General features: G+C 42.8%; 1 protein-coding gene across 13 annotated transcripts in view; it reads right to left on the bottom strand.

Moving 5' to 3' along the window:
- NRXN2 (neurexin 2) overlaps positions 1-20670 on the bottom strand; it is a 2907124-nt gene that overhangs the window by 930426 nt on the left and 1956028 nt on the right. The gene's annotated exons all lie outside the window — the stretch shown is intronic.

Raw genomic sequence — 20670 nt, forward strand, 5'->3', positions numbered from 1 at the left:
TATATAGGATATGAGGGGTTAGCTCGGTAGCGGGGTGTGTGACCCCTTGGATGGGTTCACCACACACTGAATTTCTACAGACTGGCAGTCGAAGACAGTTGAAAACAATGTTTCTGGTTTATTTTTCCATCTTGCTGGAAAACAATTGCAAGCATTCAAACAGCATAAACAAAATCAAACATAAAATAAATCCTAGCCACTCTGGGCATCTACCTTCCACATAGGAACCTATCTATGAAGTCTAACACAGCCTACTGCTGGGTAGACAGTGCTGGTCATACAGCACAAAACAATAGTCTTTTGATTTTTATCACACAGAAAAATCAATCCTCTTCTCACCTTCACACAAGGCTTTCTGGCACTGCTCTCCTGTTCACACAGCCCTAGGAGTGACACAGCCAATTAGTGGTTACCCTCTGGGCTACTTTAGAGGCCTTTAATTGCCTCACTCTGAACAGCTGGAGTCTTCCAACGGCCCTTAGCCTTCTTGGCTATTTCTGGCAGCCGACGCCTAATAATGATTGGTGTATTGTCTAACAAGGCAGAAATGTATGTCCCGACTGTGACAACACCCACAGATTTACCTGACTTCCTGTCACAAGGGCCAAAAGGTCTTGTCAGGGCCGATCCTCACTATAGGCTCACTATGCAAGCCGCTTAGGGCCCCGCAAAGCAGTGAAGGGCCCCCCAAAGTACTAGAGGCCCCGCCTGGTGAGAAGTCATTTTCGCCCCCTCACCCTAAACTCGCTGGATGAGTCATTTCCGACAGCAGAACACCCCCTCCCCCCGCTTCTCAACTTTCTTTAATGTGACATGTCACTGTCATCAAGGCCCCCCCCCGCTTCTCATTTTTAATGTGCCATGTCATTTTGCTTAGGGCCCCAGGGAGGTCAGGATCGGCACTGGGTCTTGTAATGACCTGGGGGGAGTGGTGGCGGGAAACTCATGCTATTTTTTTAAATGATTTTACATTACATTAAAGCCGCAGGCAGTATTAAATTACTTTTTTCTGAGAGTAATCTCATGTTGTGCAGGGACATTTCTAAACATGTGCCACTACTATAGACACCCAGCAGGTACCATATTTAAAGGAAATTATTATTATTTTTTTTCACTTTAAGCATCATTAAAATCGCTGCTCAAGAAAAAACTACAGTTTTTAAAACTTTTTTTTCCATTGATACATGTTCCCTGGGGCAAGACCTGGGTTCTCAAAGACGTTTTCCAACAATAACTTGGATATTGGGCTTTAAAATTAGCACTTTTGAATTCGAACGTTCGAGTCCCATAGACTTCAATGGGGTTCTAAATGTTCCAGCGAACGATCGGTCTGTTCGAAAGTTCTGGTGCGAAACCAAACGCGGGTATGTTCGGCTCATCCCTATTCAGTAGCTAATCCGGTCTGAATTTCTGCCTGAATTCGCTCCTGAACCAGACCAAAAGACACACAGGACTCTTTTTGTATGCAGACTGCGGCCACCCCAGACCTGTGTGAACTGGCTCCATAGAGAGCCGGTCACACTCACCTGTCATGCGAATTGGATTTGGTGAAAACCGCATCCAATTTGCACATAAGGGTGCGTCATCATAAGCTCTTATTACACCTGCACAGAATGGCGTATGTCATTACATAAATTCTACGTTGTGTGCAGGAGTATGACCACCCTAGATTTAAGGGACTTGTAAAGTACATTTTTAAAGAATATGTGTGTGGTGAGTAAGTGGGTGGTGGCTTTAAGTAGAGAGTGTGGGGAGAATATTCTAAAGCTTGTTTATAAGGACTGCTGTTGCTGCATGAACATGAATATTTCTTTCAGTGCTGACCAGAATTTTGTTGTGCTGTATCACATATGCTGTGATAATGAAAAAATATTTTTTTTATTGATCAATGGTGTAAATTTCCAAAAATGCTGCTCAGCTAATCTCTTTTGGCCTAACAGAACACTTTTATTGCAGCCCCCTGCTGTTCCATAGATAAGGGTCTCACTTTGGGGACAGCATAATCTGGCTTTTCATTTGTATATTGGATAAGGTACCAATGTGCTGGATTTTCTATGGATTGTGACTTTAGATATGTGAGCCTTGGCACTGGTTTATCATCGCTGGTGACAAAAAGTTTATTTCTGTCATTTTACCAACTTTTTGGCCTCATGCACACTGGATGTTAAAATAACGTTATAAAAACACCAGTAGCTTTCAGTGAGTTTTTCAACTTTTTTCAAAGTTTTTTCAATAGCTTTTTTAGCGTTTATTAGTGGTCTTTTGTGTTTTTCTGCGTTAGCGTTTTTTTGTTGAAGATTTTTTTTATTTTAAATTTTTCAATGGATCAAAAATGTTAAACGCTGGTGAGTGACGTTTGAGCGTTTATCAGCGTTAGAGCATTTTTTACAGCTGAAAAACGTCTCTCAGAACCCACTAGTTTTGGGGCTTTTTTACTGCTCAAAAACGCCACTGCCCAAAACTGCTGATAACAGCCTATGGGGTAGATTCAGGTAGATTGGCGCATCTTTATACCGGCGTAGCGCATCTCATTTGCGATACGCCGACGTATATCAGAGAGGCAAGTACAATATTCACAATGCACTTGCTCCTAACGTTGCGCCGGCGTAACTTAATTTCGTCTGCGTAAGCCGACGTAAGTGTAAGTGTGTGTGACTTCACGCAAATGGTGGTCGGAGTAGTGATATACGCCCGGCGTATCCTGGGATACGCCGAGCCTATAAATACGCCCAGACATGCGCCCGTCCGGCGCAAAAGTACATCCTGATTTCCCCCCCATAGGGAAAGTACTTTTGCTAAGCAATGGCGGCTGGTGCAAATACAGAGAAGAAGGATCGGAGGAAGAGAAACTATTGCCCAGAGGAGAGGGCAATTATTGTTGCGGGCATAGTGGCACATGATAAGTATCTCCATGGTGCCCTTAGTAACCAGACAAGCAAGGCCCGCAAAAAGGAGATCCTGACGGAGCTCAGCCTGCAGGTCAGTGCCGTGGATCTCAATGATCTTAAAAGGAAGGTCCGTGAGAAGTTGGGTGCAATATCAAGTCATGCCAGGGGCACAGGAGGAGGACCACCCTGTACTGTGCGGTTGACCCCGGAGGACGAGATGATCGCCCAATGCCTGCAGCGTTAGCAGGTGGAGGGCATGGAGGGGTACGACTCCAGACTCCAGGCCTTGAGGACAGGTAAGTGTGTTTTATCTCCTATACGGTGTGTAGCATGTGAGGGGGTGAAAGGTAACATGTGACAAGTGTGTGGGTCCACCAACATGTGAATGCTTTCTGTCATCCACAGATGTGCAGGAGGGAGCTGGGCCGTCGTCGGCTGCAGGGCGACCCACGCCATCCAGGGTTGTGAGTGCCCATACCTCTCCCCTGAAGGAAGTAGAGGAGGAGCACAGGGACCTGGACGATGCCATTTTTATCTTTAAAGAAAATCCCAGCATCCCTGAAGCCTCTCAACCCTCCTCCCCATCCCTGAACCCTCTCAACCCTTCTCCCCCATCATGGGACCCTCACAACCCTCCTCCCCCATCAGTGAACCCTCCCAACCCTCCTCCTCCATCAGGGGAAGCTCCACACGGGCCTCCCCATATGCACGGCCCCAAGCCTCTCCTGCCACCAGGAAGGCCACCAAAAAAACAAAAGGGGTTCCAGAGGCCATCCAGGAAACCCTTGCGAGGGATCAGGCCCGCCAGACCCAGCATGTGGGTGCTGTTGCACGGGACATGAAGCGTCTCGCAGACAGCTGTGGTGGAAAGTTTGAATTTCATATTTATACCAGGGGAACCAGTGTAAAGATAATGTATATGGTTTACTGGACTGGTTCAATTTTGTGATATGACAAAACTAAGCACTCAGCTGGGCTTAAAAAAAAAGACTTCTCCCTGATAATTACATTAGCCAAATTGTCCTTTTGTTATGAAGGACAGGATGCAAGGCTCCATCACAGCAGGGGCCCTTAACATACTAGTGTAATAAATGGTCATCAAAGGTTTGCTTGACACATCAAACAGAGGTTTTTGGCATACTAGATACATTGCTTTAAGGCTTGAAAATGCGACCAATCCGATACTGATTGGTACATGGGACCAATGAATATCTGAGCTTGAGATTCAACCAATCTGGTTGTAAGGCAATTTTACACCAATAGTATCCTAAGGATTTTGAAGCCTGGAGGAGGGGGGGGGGGGTAGAGGTGGCCAGGGGACCTTAAAGGTCAGAGAGGAAGCTCCCAGAGCCCTCTTGCCCTGGAGATGTGGACCTAGCAGCATGGTGATGTAATCTCTCTCCTTCCCCCTCTCTCTCCCTCCCTCTCTCTCTCTGTCTCTTGGTGATGTGATGTAATCTCTCTCCTTCCCCCTCTCTCTCCCTCTCTCTCTCTCTCTGTCTCTTGGTGATGTGATGTAATCGCTCTCCTTGCCCCTCTCTCTCCCTCTCTCACTCTCTCTCTCTCTCTCTCTCTCTGTCTCTTAGTGATGGGATGTTATCTCTCTCTCTCTCTCTCTCCCCCTCTCTCTCCATCTCTCTGTCTCTCTCTAAACAAATTATCATTACTTATTGCAATAAGTATGAGTGTCTGCGCTGTGATTAAACTAGTGAATGGATAAAAACAAGGAAAAAATGTGTCGAAAAAAGGGGGGGGAGGGGGGGTGTTTAAATCGGAGAAATCAAACGATGTCAGATGCAAAGGGAAGTGACCTACAACAGTGGTGAATAAGTCCAGTCCTGACTGGACTAAATAACAGTGGACACACTGAAAAACTGATAAGTATATCAAATATATATAATGGCTCGTGTATGCTACACAGATAATGAAACAAAAAGTTGCAGTGAATGCAGACCCAGATCAGTGCAACCAGAAAAGGGGGACTCACAGTTCAAAGTGCAGAAGTGACTTCAGTGAACAATTTAAACACAGGTGTGATACCAGAGTCCTATGGGTGAAAGTGTGCAACCCAATTCAATCCATAGACCGTGCAACCCGCACCATTAGGTGAATTAGGCAGCTTACCTCCCAGTTGTCACTCAAAATCAAGGTAAATTACCAGTACTTCAGCCTCCTGTTAGATGAATGTCTTCTTAACAGATCTCAATGTTTGGCCATACATGTAGGGAACGAAATATATATGTTGTACAGTGATGGCAAAAATAGGAAAAAAACAAGGTGCGCTAAATTGAAAAGGTATATAAATAATCCTGAGGATCATAAGATAAATAGTCCATGAATGTTAAAATACATGCAAAAATAGAAAAAATATGACAATGAACATAGTCTATGGAGAATGAAGAAAACAACGTAGATCCTGTTCACCAGTGCAGTGAAAGAAAATAATAATTTGAACACAGTCCACAGGTGTCGGTCGTATTCAATAGTGACAATCCAAAAGGAAAGAGATCCTCCACCATAAAAATAGTGTGTCTGCTTACCAGAAAACCGGCGGTCTCTTAATTAAAAGAAGACCCCAGAAGGCGTTTGGATTAACCCTGTGGTAGTTGGGATGTGGATGGGCTGAATATGACGTCTGACCCCGTCTCAAACCAGTGTATGGGATACTTGGATGATGAATACCATGGAAAATATAGAGGGACCGCAATAGTGTGATACCATAGATAAAATTTATTTAAAAAGAAGACAAAAACACACTTACATGGATACAGTATAAAATAGGCATGTCAAATTGGCGCTCCGGCCGGAAGCAATCCAAAAAACACCCGTCCAATTGGTAGGAATAGTGCACTCAACGGGGGGTGATCCGATGCGACACACGTTCCGCCCGACCGGTTTCGCGAAAACTCGCTTCCTCATGGGGCACGGTAGCTTTGGCCTCCTGCCACTCAAAGAGAGAAGGAAGGGTTTCTCAGGAATACAGTAGGTAAGTGTACACTTACGCAACTTACACTGTGTGTAAGGAAAGGGTGCCTGTCTCCACGAGCGCCGAGCTTGTCTCCTTATCTTCTCACTGTCAGCACTCTGTTCCTCAGGTATCCGTGAGAGCGGCCGCTCATATCAGGGTAAAAGAGGCAAAGAGGGAAGAGGAGAAGGAGGAGGGGGGGCACATCGCGTAAAACTGCACAGCACAGCAAACTTTTAATAAACGAATAGTAAAAAACTCACATTGAGCAAGGTAAAAACGGTCGCATCTCTTACGAGCACCGCGCTCGTTTGCCGTCCGTTAGATGTTGCTCCCAGTCAGTACTCTAGTGTCCCGACGCGTGTTCGTCACATCACGTGACTTCATCAGTCACCTCATATGATATGAGCGGCCGCTCTCACGGATACCTGAGGAACAGAGTGCTGACAGTGAGAAGATAAGGAGACGAGCTCGGCGCTCGTGGAGACAGGCACCCTTTCCTTACACAGAGTGTAAGTTGCGTAAGTGTACACTTACCTACTGTATTCCTGAGAAACCCTTCCTTCTTTCTTTGAGTGGCAGGAGGCCAAAGCTACAAAATATATATTTCTTTCTCTACATGTATGGCCAAACATTGAGATCTGTTAAGAAGACATTCATCTAACAGGAGGCTGAAGTACTGGTAATTTACCTTGATTTTGAGTGACAACTGGGAGGTAAGCCGCCTAATTCACCTAATGGTGCGGGTTGCACGGTCTATGGATTGAATTGGGTTGCACACTTTCACCCATTGGACTCTGGTATCACACCTGTGTTTAAATTGTTCACTGAAGTCACTTCTGCACTTTGAACTGTGAGTACCCCTTTTCTGGTTGCACTGATCTGGGTCTGCATTCACTGCAACTTTTTGTTTCATTATCTGTGTAGCATACACGAGCCATTATATATATTTTATATACTTATCAGTTTTTCAGTGGGTACACTGTTATTTAGTCCAGTCAGGACTGGACTTATTCACCACTGTTGTAGGTCACTTCCCTTTGCATCTGACATCGTTTGATTTCTCCGATTTAAACACCCCCCCCCCTTTTTTCGCCACATTTTTTCCTTGTTTTTATCCATTCACTAGTTTAATCACAGCGCAGACACTCATACTTATTGCATTCACCTTCGTCCTTCATTGGATAGACCTCCTTTTTGTTTGCTGCAGTGCCCACCTCCAGTTTTTCATTTCCCTTCCCTTTCCCTTCCCCTTGTCATTCCATCCCTCCCACACCTATCCATCACAGCGCAGGAGTACCACCCAGCTCTATCATTACTTATTGTTGAATCCTCTATAGCCATATTCTTATTAATATCATGTATGTTGTATCAGTATTCAGTAGTATCCTCTCCGTTTTAACAAGTGATATCATTTATGTTATGGTTGTAAATATTGGATTAATACAAGGTTCTTCTCTGTATCAATAAATGTAATATTTTTCTCTTTTCCGCACCCCTATCGTTTGCTTTAATTTTTATATAGACAAAAAGGTTTTTATAGCTTATAATATTATTTACGTGCGATATTAATATTTCTATGACAAATGGTGCCCCGTGTGAGGAGAGTTTAAAGTTTGGATAAATATGATTTCTTGTATGGTAGACAGAGCTGGTTTAGGTCTTTTTTGTTTTAACCTGTCTGAATACCTAACAACAAACTAAACTTTTCAGAACTTAAATTTTTTCTTTTTGTCTATGCGAATGTGTTGATGAGACTGATTTTGAATAATGTAGATATATATAGAATGAAATTACAGAAGGGTGTCAGTGCGGATAATAAGGATTCTGTTTGGAATCTTGAAGACAGTGGCCCAGATTCAGAAATGACTTACGATGGCGCAGCGCCAGGTACGTCGTCGTAGGTCCTAATCCGAGCCGTCGTATCTATACGCCTGATTCTTAGAGTCAGTTACACATAGATATCCAATAGATCTGACAGGCGTAAGTCTCTTACGCCGTCAGATCGTAACTGCATATTTTTTCTGACCGCTAGGTGGCGCTTTCGTCGAATTCCGCGTCGAGTATGCAAATTAGCTAGATACGCGAATTCCCAAACCTACGCCCGGCCGACGCAGTAAAGTTATGATGTTTACGTTAGGCTTTTCCTGGCGTATAGTTGCCCCTTCTATATGAGGCATAAGTGCGGCGTACCAATGTTAAGTATGGCCGTCGTTCCTGCGTCGAAATTTGAAAAAGTTACGTTGTTTTTGCGTAAGTCGTCCGTGAATGGGGCTGGACGTCAATTACATTCACGTCGAAACCAATGACGTCCTTGCGGCGTACTTTGGAGCAATGCACACTGGGAAATTCCACGGACGGCGCATGCGCCGTTCGGCAAAAAAGTCAATCACATCAGGTCACAGTAGATTTACAAAAAAAACACGCCCCCCTGATCCAAATTTGAATTAGGCGGGCTTGCGCTGGCCGATTTGCGCTACGCCGCAACTTACGGAGCAGGTGCTTTGAGAATACAGCACTCGCCCGTCTAAGTTGCGGAGGCGTAGCGTAGAGCGCATACGTTACAAAATTACACCGCTGACTGTGAATCTGGCCCAGTATAACGCTCTGCAGTTGACCCTTTGAATGAGATTAGGCCAATCTTTGTGAGTGAAAAACACCTATGCTTTTGTAAATAAACAGTGGGGTGATGGCGCTGCTATAATGATTAATATTCAATAAGGTGTGGGTGTAGTGGTTATTAAACCTGTGTTGGGTACCTACTTGAGGGATGAATCCAATATACGTGGACCCCCTTCTTGGAATCACACAGATTGAGTGTGTATAGGTTACCCCATTAATAGTGCCACAAAAGACTTGCTGGCAAATATGTGACTCAGTTGGTGAACCTCCACCATTAGTTGGTGTAAAAATGAAATCCACATTAGTAAGAGAAATAAATAAATAAAGTCATGACCCTGTGCAGGTCAGCAAAGAAAAGTGACTTGTGATCAAAATAAATAAATAGATACATAGAAATATAATAATGCTCAGGTGTGCCTCAAAACATAATACACCTTCCTGCGTGCCTTGATTTGATTTAAAATTCCTCAAGGGCCAATCGTGTGATTGCTTAGTGACACTAACATAAAAAACATTAAAGTAAATTAAATATATATACACATATATCACAAGTCACCCTGTGCAGGCCAACCAATAAAAAGTGGCTGGGACAGTAAGCCCTGTGCAAGTATCACTACTTATTATTAAAGAAATAGGCCACCAAATTAATACGGACAAATAATTATATATAGGGAATCAGAGATTGTCCAGTAAAGACAGGAATAAGGATCCCTATGACAGTGCCAAAAATCTGCACGTACGACAACTCAATGTGCCATGGGGGTTACACCATTCCTGCTGGAGATGGTAGAATCAGAGTTCAGATACCAGATACAGTCCCTGAATGCAAAGTATAGCAGAGTATAAATGGTGACATGTTGTGGCGATCCCTCACAATCCAATGATCAGTGACTTTTGTGCTCCTCCGTTTGGGTCCCCACTCACCAGATGTCGGTACCCCCAAGGGGGCAAACTGCGGTTGGTGATAGTACCTCGATCACTCCTGTGGTGCAGTGCTTTATGTTGAATCCTGTGCAGTGCAGCTCCTCAGAGATGTAAACAATTGGGGGTATAGCCTGGGCAGCAATGATGATGTCACTCAGAAATGCAAAAAAGGGAGGTCCACATAGCGTGATATGTTATAAAAATGTATACCTTATGGTGGATCATATATTAGAGAGTAGGGAATCCACTGGAGCCATTACCCCTTACCATGTAGGGCAACCTAAAAATGCAATATAATGCCTTGAAGAAAGGTAGAAGTGGTCAATACAAGTGTTGATCTGGAACAGTAGCTGGGAGTCAAATAGTAGGAGTCCCCAAGTATGGGTTAGGTTAGAAAACTTCAACCCATAGATGTATTTTGGAAGGGTATATATGGTCTAAAAATTAGAAATAAAGCAGTTCAAATCAATATCCAGGTTGAGGCCTCTAGGGGCTAGAGAACCCAACCTGTGTATCCAACGGGTCTCATTTTGTGAGACCTGGATCTTTTTGTTGCCCCCCCGCCAGTGGTCTTTGATAATGTCAACCCCATAGAACGTGAGGCAAGATGGATCCTTTTGATGTTTTTCCTCAAAATGTCTAGAGAGACTATGTTTTGGGAATCCATTACGTATGTTTTTGATGTGCTCACGTATTCTTACACGTAAGGGTCTGGTGGTACGGCCCACGTACTGGAGTCGGCAGGAGCACTCTATGACGTAGGTCACATGGGTGCTATTACAAGTAATAAGTTCTTTTATCTGGAACTATCTATTATAGACATGGGACTTGAATGTTTTTCTCTGAGGTTGGGGTTTATTTGTTTTGCATGGTAGGCATCTCTGGCATCTGTAGGATGCTTCAAGTTCTGGACAAATATTAATTTCCCTGGGAGGATCAAGTACATTGTGGACAAGGTGTGTTCGTAGTGTTGGTCCCCCGTACGGTAAATGAATCTGGGTCGTGATGGCAATAACGCTGCTAAAGTTCTGTCCTCTTTCAAAATGGGCCAATACTTTTTGAAGATCTTTTCCAATTGTTGGTATTGGTTGCTGTATTCTGTGATAAAAGCCAGATCCATGGTAAGTGCTTGATGAAGCTTTTTCTTGTTGAGCAAAGCTCCCCTATCCATCTCACGAATGTTAATTTTCAGTTTCGTCAGCACCTATGCTTTTGGGCTGCGTTTCCACTGGTGCAACTCCAATGTCGCCTGATTCAGGGTACGATTTTGAAATGCAGCTTTAGTGCGACTGTGGTGTGGCTTTGAATGCGTTTTTGATCCAGAAGTCGCATCAAAAAAATGGTGCAGGTACCTTTATCGGTCGCTGCAGCATTGAGCCACATAGATTGAAATGGGTGCTATTGAAATCAATGGGCTGCGAGTTGTAATGCGACTTTGGGTCACATGGCAAATCGCATCAGTGGAAACGGAGACTAAATCACACTGAATTTTCTGGATATATGTGAATCTGTTTAAACTAATAACTGGGGAGTGTAAGCGGTGTAATTAAATCTGGAAACACTGGCTATATTGTAACTGCTAAAAAAAAATCATAGTGTAATTAGGTGTTCGTCAGTTAAAAATGCCTCTTGTACTACAAGCCATCATAGGGTCTAATCAAGCTTAACGCTTGGGAGGCCCTGTGGTACAGTAAGCATTTCTTTTGGAATACTTTGGAAAGTCTGCGGGGAGATTGAACCATTTGGTTTGGAAAATCTCCGGGCTAATTTTTTGAAGGACTATAATCAGTACATGGATTGTTCTGGCAAGTAGTGAAAAAAAATCGGTAAAGGGGACGGGGGAGGAACCCGCCAACCCAATCATGTCAAAGTGTAGCTAGCTTTGGAATAAGCGACCTATAAGGTTTGCGGGATCAGCTCAAGGTCCTTCGTCCGTACAAGGATGGGAAATCAAATCGCTTCAAAAAGGAAGTCTGACCGTGGGGAACCTTACCACTTGACTCCGAGGGAAGAAATGATAGATAAATATGGACCTTGGGTTGTGAAATATATAGATGATGGGAATCGCTGGACTGGAAACGGTATTTTTAAGAGAGATGCTTGGAGGGCAAGGATAGTAGGATAATAGAACTGATGAGGTGAGTATTTTTAATAGCCACTGAAATGGTGGGAATCCACATCCCCAGAGAAGTGATCAACAGAGGTTATGGGTTTAAGTAGGATATAGAACATGCGGATCTGTGTAAGGTCTAAAGGTCATATTTGACCTAGCTAAGTGTGTTGTGCGGAAATGTGAGATCCATGGATTGTGAGGTTGTGTGTGGTGGCATGATGATTTGTTTTGTGTTGATTAAAGTTTAAAAATTATGAATGGTGTTCTATAGTTCAAAGAGCAACCACCCCCCCCTCTCTTTCCTTGACACAAGTTAAATTGAGAGTGTGTGATGTGTGTTCTCAGCTGCTGACTCAGTGCTGACAGCCCAAATGACCCCCCTTCTTTCCAGGTCTGTGAGAGTGTAAAAGAGATTATATTGACTTGCAAATGACCTGAGCCAAAGAAACATGGTGAATCAAAAAGGGCATTTACTAAAATGTGTTTGTTTTTCTTTACAGAAGGTTCTGCGAAAAAGTTGTGATGAAGTATTATAATTGGTTAATAAATGGTACAGTTAAAAGGTTTATTACGAGTTGCTAATAGTTTTTTTCTCTCACCATGGTGAATACATTTTTTGGGGGGGAATTATTGGTATACCATAAAACAAAAATCCATATGGCATTAATATGTATTATAGTAATACATATTAATGAATGAAAAGTTGAGCTCACAAGAAAGTGCACGGTTTATGTAATGTATATTTGTATGTATATTTGTATATTTGTGTTTCATATGCTAATGTCTTGTTACAGGTATATAACCATTGTTTTTTGTTTCCAGGTTAAGAAAAAATTGAATGTTTATTACTAACTTTTATTTTGTGTTTTATCCTTCAGAATCGATAACTGGGTTTTCAGGATTTCAGAACTTATTCCTCTTAAGGAAATCTTTATGTTGGTCAGTCGGTCGGGTTTCACAAGGTTTAGGTTTTCATGACCATTATCTAGTTGGAACGTCTAGTGGTCAGTCCATTTGGCTATGTTTTTGGACCACCTAGTGGGGGTTACATGTTCTGATCCACTGAATAGCAGGACCAACTAACTGAGGTCCGCGTATTATTTTTTTAATGAAAAGTTGAGTAAGACTGCAAGGGATAATTGGCACTCTAACACATATATTAGGCTAAGTAGCGTTCAGGGGTACCACACTTAGTGGTAAAAGGGTTTTGGGGTATTCTCTAGAGGCCATAGATCCGTGGCATATCTGTTTTCCTATTACCGAAGATCAGCCATGCTGACACGCGTAGTTCCATAGATCTAAAAGATAAAAGCCTGATGCTACTTTGGCCAGACTGATGTTTTAGGACTGCTTAAACTCCCCCCCGCTGTTAAGCCTGGCTGTACAAGGTTGAATTGCCTCAGGCTAAGGTATGCTAATGTCCCTAGCTATCTGTATGTCCCCAAATGAAGTTCACAACGGTTTCCTTCCGTGTCACCATGCGACACTATTTTCTCCTAGAGTTTATTTGTGTCAGTTGTGATGGCTATTTGTTACCAATTGCCTAATGAATAGCTGTGTGGGTCCAGGCACACTGGTCGACTTGTGTATCCCCTACTGTTCAGTGATCCCGGCGCCTCAGTGCGGCAAGGGATTTTTCTTATTCTATTGGTCAGTTGTGTCTGGTAGCACCCGTTCCCTTGAGCTGGATACACATTATGCAATTCTTGTTTTCCAATTTCTTTTAGATTTACCGGCAGACATGTAGTACGAGGGCCTGCCTGGTGGCATACGAGTTGAAAGTGCATAGGTCTGGCCTCGTATTGTATAGTTTTTGGGTTGAGTCTGGAGAAAAGGTGTGCAGGAAGATTGTATGGGGTGATACCAGCTCTTGGCTGTTTCAGGGGCCCTCACTTACGATATATATGTGGGCATGCAGTATTCTCCTCAGTTAATATCTATAGGTGTCCTTTCTGTCCTAGATTACTTGTGTACCTTAAAGCGGAGTTCCGGCCACAATTTCACTTTTTAAATATAAATACCCCTGTAATACACAAGCTTAATGTATTCTAGTAAAGTTAGTCTGTAAACGAAGGTCCGTTTTGTTAGGTTGTTACAGCATTTAGACACTTTATAAAATAGAAATTGACTGGGGCCATCTTAAGTGTGGACATCATGAAGCCAGACTGTATGACTTCCTGGATTTCAGCCTTGCAGATCTTGCACATGCTCAGTGCCGCACAAGCAGTGTCAGATCAGGTTTCAGCACCTGTGCTGTCCAAGTCACATGATTCTTTGAGACTGGGGAGTGCACAGACTCCTGGAAAGTTACACCCACTACATTCCCAGGAGTCTGTGCGGTGTAGGTTAGGAAGCATTAAGCACCTAGGTGCAGGAAGTGGGAAGATTAACTATTCTGCCTAGCAACAACACTTTGAAGGCATCTAAAAAAAAAAAGAATTTTCGTAAAGGACTAATGACATTTTTTTTAAACTACTGATGTAATGTTATATTTATGGGTGGAACTCCACTTTAACTGGTGGTCTGTGACTTGCATGCCAAGAATATCAGTGCCCCAGGGTGGCACTAGACTCCTGTCTTTCATGGGAGTCCTGGCTGAATGGTGAAGGCAGTTTGTTTTGTAGGGGTGAAGGATAACATAGTCTAATTACTGAGTTGATAGAGGAGGGAGAAAGTGTGCAGCCTCTATGAGGGATCGGGTGTACCTGGTGACAGGTGGTTTTCAATCCGGGTATCCAGACAATTTCCCATACTAAAGAGAGGCTCAATGGCAACTGTTTTTGGAGCGGGAGGTGGGTCATTGGGTACCGTAATCACTATAGAGCTGGAGATAATCAGGAACACATTGGGAGGCCCTGGGCTACATATCAGGGAAGGGTTAGGTAAATCCAACTCGTTCTATTCTCATCCCTAAGGGCAGGGACGGAACTTTGTGCATATATCACGGCCAATTTGGGTACTATCCTATCAGACTCTACTGGGTTACACCCTGGAGTCCATCCTAATCTGAGGGTTGTGAGTCCAGACAGGAATTGAAAGAAATGTTGGAATGGGTGACTAGTATGACATAAATGTATGTGGTGCAGGTACCCAGGAGACTGGCACCTATGCATAATAAGGTGTCTGTTGGCCAAACTAGAGGGTGCCAGGTGATACATCAATAGGGTGAAAACTTCCTCGTAGAGGCAGTTTCTCAAGCTTAGCAGTCCTATAAAGAAGCTTTCAGTTACTGGACATGGAAGAGGTACACCTAGTTGATGTCTCACCTGAGAGGTTGAAATCCCTGCACGATTAATGCCAGAAACTACATACAGGAACATGCCCTGTTAAATAAAGGGAATAAATGTTGGCTAACAGGGTACAGTATGCTTTCACCACATGGCGCTGCAGCTTCTCACAGTGGTTGAAAAGACTATTACCCTGTATGTGCTGAGTATACACTAAATGAAGTGATTGTTAAGTGACCAGTGGCTTTCTCCCAGAGATGTGCGGACACAGAATGAGGTTCACGCAGGAAGCTTATTTCTGAGGAGTAACCCAACAGAGGAGGGATGTATTCGGCACTACAATGGGGGGGAATAGGAGCTGGGATGGGTGTTAGTAATGGAGTGGACGGTGGTCTCCTGAGGAACAAACTCGCAGCCATGGCTTCAGACAATAAGCATGGCTTTGTTGCTCAGAGAGATTGGTGACAGTTGTGACATGAGGAATGTTGGGAAGGTATTTCACTGTGGGTTCTGGATGGGGAGATCATTGCGGGGGGAGGAAACACCTAGGTATAATTTAGGACATAGGCGAGTTTTGTTTCTTTGTCCTAGAGGATACAGATGGGGTGTTAGTCATGGAACTAGGGTGTTCCTTGAACCTACCAGGTGGTAGTGGGGCATGGTCACTGAAATCAAATCACAGGGATGGAGTTTTTGTGGGTTTTGCCATTGTTTCAATGGTATATGTGCTGTTAGACTCAATACCAAATGCCGGGGTACTGGTGCTGGTATCACATGTCTAATCATGCACTGTTGTCAGCACTAGGTTGAATTGTACTCAGCTGGGTACACTACCTCAGGGAGTCTATTGTACCTATTCTCTTGTCCTTGGGATGGATATAGACGGAACCCTGGGTTACACCCCGAGTTGCCCTGAAGAAAGGTTTTATAGCAAACCTGACATCCCCTTTACACTTACTGAAACTTCCGTTGGGATTCGGGGAGGAATTAAAAGTTAGGTAGTTAAACTTCGGGCAACAGGATTTAAATGGTGCCAACAGTTTGTGCAAGGCGTGAATAAAAAGGCTCAAGGGGTTTATAATCTAAGGGGAGGGGGTGGAACAAATATAATAACTGCTGGGAATTATCGGACATGGAGCTGGCTGAGAGAACATTTTAGGTGGAGGTGGGGTAGGCTTCCCGGATAAAATAGTTTTTTGGACACCTAGGTGTGGAAAGGGTAGCGCCTGACTGGACATATGGGGGTGGGGAGAATATTCCCCCATTAGAGCAAAGAGAGACCTATTAGATACTGCCTGAGGAGCAGGAGGTGTTGTCCTGAGTAGCCTAAACACAATGGATTTAGAGGTACTCAGAAACAAGCTAGGAAGGTTGGCACAGCATGTTGGGGGAAGGGGTTGAGGTGCAGCCAGATGTGAATCATATTCTTGAAAATCTACAACATGCTCATTGCCTCATTGTCTGAGATAATGAAACAGAAGTTCACCGGACTGATAGCAGGATTATCCAAGGTACAGGAAGACATCCAACTTGCTTTATCTTGCACCCAGGTACAATCAGGACTGTCCCAGGACATGAGAGTAATGATTGCTTCAGCAGGACAATTTCCACAAAATTTGAGAAAACAAGCAGGTAGGGTAGTATCCAAATTTGCTATGAGTCATATGGATTGGTGGATGACTCAATTCCATGGCTGTCAAAACCTGATTTGCACAGTCTCATCCCTGATTCCGGTCGCCGGGATCGAACATCATGCTTATACCACAGTTAATTTGGGTACTATTTTATCGGGCACTACCGTGTTACACCCCCGAGTCCATCATGATCTGATGGTTTCTGAGTCTGAACAACCTCAAATGATTGATACTGGTGGGTGCTGGAGAACGGAAGGGGTGGTGTTATGTCAAGGGAAACAGGATAGGATCATGAGACAACAATGCTGGCACAAGGAAGGGTCGTGTCTCCTGGATGCCGAGGAATTGTCCCAATCTTATGTAAAATACTTGGGGCAAGGGTATTGGTGCTGGTATCGAATGTCCAATGATGCCCTATATTCTGCCTACTGGTTGAACTGTACTCAGCGGGGTACATTACCTCAGGGAGTCTACTGTACCTCTTCCCCGGTCCTGGGAATAGATATAGCTGAGACACAAGGATGTACCCCTGTTACCCCAGAGAAAAGGCTTGATGTCAAAACCTGACACCCCCATACATCTTCAGAAATTATATATATATATATATATATATATATATATATATATATATATATATATATATATATAATGTGTGTATCCAATTTTTAATTTTTCTTTTTTTTTAGTAATTTTTTATTTCTATTTTTTATTCATTTTTTTATCCATTACAATTTTTACTTTTCATTTTTATACATTTTTTTAAATTTTTGTAAAAGTTATTTTTTATTCATTTTTTTTCTCTCTCGGTTTTATTTAAATTTTTCATTTTTTAATCAATTTTCTCATTTCTCATTTTTTTTTGTCAGTTTTATTTTTTATTTTTTATTATTATTATTTTTTCTCTCGTTTTTCTCCCTGAAGTGTTATGGTTATAATTTTTTACTTTTAATTTTTTTTTAAGTTTTTTTCATTATTATTTTTTCTCTCTCTCATTTCATTCAGGTGAGAAAAGTTCCAAAAGGTTTGAACTTTGTCCACCTGAAGGGGGGAGTAGTGCATAGACCTGGAAGAAAAAAATAAATAATGCATTGTTCTTTTAATTGCCCTTTTGTTAGAGAACTATATATATTTTTTTATTATTCTTTGGTTTAGGAAAAAGCCTCAAAAAATTTTCTTAGTAATAAGTAGTCGGGTTTGACTACATTCTAAACGTGTTTTGGCAACCATTGTTTAGTCTCTCCTTTTTAATATTTTTATTTTTTATGTTTTCAACCCGACTTGTAAATTTTTAAGTGACCATGGTCATGTTCACCTGTTGATTACCAGTATGAGAGAGGAGTCGTTTTTAACGGAACAATATTTTATTTTTATTTATTTTTTCTCGCTGTCGGCTAAAGTTGGCAGGGCAACTAGGTATTAGTTTTTTTGGATACCGATTCAATGCTCTTTAACAATCTAAAGTGGAATGTAAACTGGAGATCTTGGTTGGAGCAGCATTGAATCTGTAGTTTTTTTTTATAATGTTTATTATTTTTTTTTCTATTTTCCTTATTCTTTTTCATTACACACCTCTCTTCCTCTCCTCCTTTAATATTATGCTCTCTAAGTTTTTATTTTTGGCTGCTATCATAGATCTTCTCAGGATAATGTAACTAAGACATCAGTCATATCATTTTGTTTTTAAGGCGTGTGAGCATTCCTGCCCGCCAGTGCCATATTGTACACCCATTTGACCAAAGTATCCCTGGACATCCAGGTTTTCATGTCTTAAAGTAATTCTACCTCCCCTAGTCTACCTACGGCTTTATAGTCATAAAAGCCACCCCACTGCTCCAGTCTGACATTGCTCCAATAACTGTACACTGACGTTCTCCTTTTGTATTCATACATGACTGTCCGGAGGCCCACCCCACCACCACCTGAAGAAGCAACGACAACCAAGTCTTTTTTTGAAGACAAGCGTGCCATGATTCTCCTAAACTTTCCTTCATCATGCTGAAAAAGTGCTGTCTCGCAGTCCGATCCAATGGTGACAATCAGAACACCATGGGCCAGATTCACAAAGGAGATACAACAGAGTATCTCAGATACTCCGTCGTATCTCTCAGAGTATCTATGCGACTGATTCATAGAATCAGTTACGCATAGATATCCCTAAGATCCGACAGGTGTAATTGTTTTACACTGTCGGATCTTAGGATGCAGTACCGCAGCCGCTGGGTGGAGTTTGCGTCGTAAACCAGCGTCGGGTATGCAAATTAGGATTTACGGCGATCCACGACGGATTTTCGCTTTCGCTACGTCGCCGCTAGTCTAGTTTCCCGTCGCAAAGTTAGTCGTCGTTTTTGGTGCCTTAACTTTACACAGCAATTGTATTGCTGTATAAAGTATGCCCGTCGTTCCTGCGTCGAAATTTAAAAATTAACGTCGTTTGCGTAAGCCGTCAGGGAATACGGAATAACGCTACTTGCGTCGCCGTTCGAAAAAATGACGTCACTGCGCGCAAAGCACAACGGGAATTTCGAAACGGAGCATGCGTAGTAGGTCCGGCGCGGGAGCGCGCCTAATTTAAATGGCACACGCCCATTTAAATTCCGCGGGCTTACGCCGGAGGCTGCCGGCGTAGTTTTCATCGCAAGTGCTTTGTGAATCAGGCACTTGCAATGAAATCTTGCGGCGGTGTAACGTATCTACGATACGTTACGCCGCCACACTTCTACCTGAATCTGGCCCCATATTTCCAAGATACAGGACTTAAATATATAAGGATCCCGCCATCAATGTTGGAATTCCACTCCTCCAATGCAGAGGGGCGATAAAACATTGCTCATGGTTCAGATCTGAAGTTTCAAAGGCACCAGGACTGTCTCAAGTCTACCTTGATGAGTTACGGCGAGTTCAAGAGAGAAAGAGGCCGCAGTGGTGGTGGGGGAAGGGTCAGGGCTTATGGGCCGTTGTGGGTGGGTACCGGATCATTGAAGGAGGACATAAGTTCAAGAATGAACTTCAGGGGGGACTGTGGTGGAAAGTTTGAATTTCATATTTATACCAGGGGAACCAGTGTAAAGATAATGTATATGTTTTACTGGACTGGTTCAATTTTGTGATATGACAAAACTAAGCACTCAGCTGGGCTTAAAAAAAAAGACTTCTCCCTGATAATTACATTAGCCAAATTGTCCTTTTGTTTGTTATGAGGGGAAGCTGGACAGGATGAAAAGCTCCATCACAGCAGGGGCCCTTAACATACTAGTGTAATAAATGGTCATCAAAGGTTTGCTTGACACATCAAACAGAGGTTTTTGGCATACTAGATACATTGCTTTAAGGCTTGAAAATATGACCAATCCGATACTGATTGGTACATGGGACCAATGAATATCTGAGCTTGAGATTCAACCAATCTGGTTGTAAGGCAATTTTACACCAATAGCATCCTAAGGATTTTGAAGCCTGGAGGGGGGGGGGGGGGGTAGAGGAGGCCAGGGGACCTTAAAGGTCAGAGAGAAAGCTCTCAGAGCCCTCTTGCCCTGGAGATGTGGACCTAGCAGCATGGTGATGTAATCTCTCTCCTTCCCCCTCTCTCTCCCTCTCTCTGTCTCTTGGTGATGTGATGTAATCTCTCTCCTTCCCCCTCTCTCTCCCTCTCTCTCTCTCTCTCTCTCTCTCTCTCTCTGTCTCTTGGTGATGTTGTGATAGATTTCTGTAATAATGCCTATTTGATAAGATGAGCTATTTTTTTATTAGAACTATTAATAATGTTTAGTATTATTTTTTATATATTATTTTTTTGATACCTTTCTATATATATAAATATGCATGAATGAAATCATATTAGTACCTATTTTCCTTGATGATTTTATATAAGATATGTTTAATGAAGTTGGCCTCCAGCATTGGAACATCAATGAACTGTGTTTAAAAAGTGTTTCCATTCTTCTCTGCCATTCCCCATCAAAGAAATTCTTGTTACATGATGTTGGACTGCTTATACCCTTATAAGGCAATACTCTTGCTCCTTGCGTATGGATCTCTAAAGGACTATTTTGTGGACTTGTAACCAGAGGACCTCTTCCATATATGGACTTCTTTTCCCTGCCCCCTGCTCTTAGACAGGCCCTCTTTCTAGCCCATCTCATTATACTCCTTGTAGATTTCATTAGGAAACCCCTGAGCTTTAGCCACGAACAAAAGACTCTTGCCATGTGCTCACAGGAGGGGAGGGATCGATGGGTGTGTACTTAATGTGAACCAATGAAAATGTATGTATCTGTGATGTCATGAGGACTATTAAAGT

The sequence above is a fragment of the Rana temporaria genome, chromosome 11 (genome assembly GCF_905171775.1).
Source record: "Rana temporaria chromosome 11, aRanTem1.1, whole genome shotgun sequence".
Classification (NCBI taxonomy): domain Eukaryota; kingdom Metazoa; phylum Chordata; class Amphibia; order Anura; family Ranidae; genus Rana; species Rana temporaria.